Here is a 1,671-nt window from a genome sequence, read left to right as displayed (position 1 = left end):
ATCAACTTTACTTCCTCTCCTTCAGACAACAAAGCACTAATGATGGTTTATATATAATTTGTGTTTATGGTTTATGAGTGAAGAGTCAGAAACAGACTCTAACCATTCCAGTGAGTTTCCCCTTGATCCTGAACCAGAACGTACTCTTCATAGAAGAAGAAGGAATCTCAGGGAAGAAATTCTTGAAAACATGGCTGATCATAATAACAATAATGAAGATATTCCTCCTGAACAAAATTTCAGAACTTTGGCTGCTCCTTTTAGGAACAGACCAGACAGGGGAGTCATCCTCCCTCCTGTAGCACCCAATTTGAACTGAAACCTATCATGTTTCACAACATTAGGGAAGCAGGGATCTTCAATGGACTCCCTGCGGAAGATCCTTACACACACCTCACCACATTCCAAGATATTTGTGATAATTTCAAAGCTGTGGAGGGTGTGACAGAAGAAAGCATGAGAATGAGGTTGTTCCCTCACTCCTTGGGCTTAAAAGTAAAAACATGGATGAAAACTCTCTCCCCTGGATCAATCCACACATGGGAAGAGCTCTCTAACAAATTCATAGAGAGGTTTCTCCCCATGTCTCGACAAGCTGATGTTAGAGCAGAAATCTCTAACTTCAGAATGTTTTATGGAGAGAATCTATATGAGGCATGGGAGAGATACAAGGACATCATCAGGTAATGTCCAAACCCTAGGGTAGAGAGTTGAGGAGTGTTACAATCATTTTATAAGGGACTTGACCATACTTCTCAATCTCATTTAGATTTTGTTGTAGGAGGATACTTTTTTACAGGAACACTTGAATCCAGGTATGAAATCATAGAAGGAACTGCTGAAAGATGTCTCCAATGGCCAATAGATAGGGTGAAATCCAGTGAGGAAGCCAGGCATGCTAGAACTGGATAAACAAACTGCCATGGAAGCCCAGCTGGCATCACTCATGAAAGAAGTGAAGAACCTAAAAGCTGACCAAGGATGGAAGTCTTGCAACTCACAGCAGCTGAAACAGAACCATGCTCAGCCTATGGTGACCTTCATGACTCAACAGACTGCCCATCCACTGCATTGGTGTGTTATGCAGAAAATTTTGGCAACAGGAACTTCACCAGAGACAATTAACAAGCAGGACGCAATACCAATTCAAATCCTGGAGGAACTATCACCAAAGATCAGAACCATAACCCCCAATGGAGGCCACCCATGAACCACAGACCATACAATACTCAACAGTAGCAGCATCAGCAAGGCAGCAGCAGTGGAACGTTTGAACCAAGGAGGAACAATTATGTTCCGTTCCACAGAGATGACCAACGCATCAATAGCCTGGAAAACTATGTCAAGGAATATGTCACCAGGAACGATGCGGTGGTCAGGAACATTGAGTCCCATCTGGGACAGATTGCTGCCAATCTTCAAACAAGAACACCAGGATCACTGCCAGGGGACACTGAAGTTCCCTCAACCACTTCTGAATCCACTTAAGAGGTAAGTACCATGTCTAGCTAAAGACATTAAGCTAAGCGTTGACTGGGAGGCAACCCAGTGTATGCATTTGCTCTCTGACAAAGAGCGAAGTTTTGGGGTGGTTACTCTTAACCACATAGCTCCCAAAAAGGAGGGGACATCCGATGTTCCACTCCAAAAAGTCCAAATAAGATACGTTTC

The 1,671-nt window shown here is 43.3% G+C and overlaps 1 non-coding gene across 1 annotated transcript; it reads right to left on the bottom strand.

Moving 5' to 3' along the window:
* Positions 1-597: 597 nt before the first annotated feature.
* Positions 598-704, bottom strand: LOC133316050 (small nucleolar RNA R71). The gene has a single exon (XR_009752165.1). It is a non-coding gene; the product is annotated as a small nucleolar RNA R71 (small nucleolar RNA).
* Between the last annotated feature and the right edge of the window lie 967 nt (positions 705-1,671).

The sequence above is a fragment of the Gastrolobium bilobum genome, unplaced genomic scaffold (genome assembly GCF_033153095.1).
Source record: "Gastrolobium bilobum isolate Gb01-03AN ecotype WA unplaced genomic scaffold, APGP_CSIRO_Gbil_v1 utg15774, whole genome shotgun sequence".
In the NCBI taxonomy this organism is placed as follows: domain Eukaryota; kingdom Viridiplantae; phylum Streptophyta; class Magnoliopsida; order Fabales; family Fabaceae; genus Gastrolobium; species Gastrolobium bilobum.
Note: the sequence above shows the minus strand (reverse complement) of the source record. Positions and strands in the feature narration are given on the sequence as shown.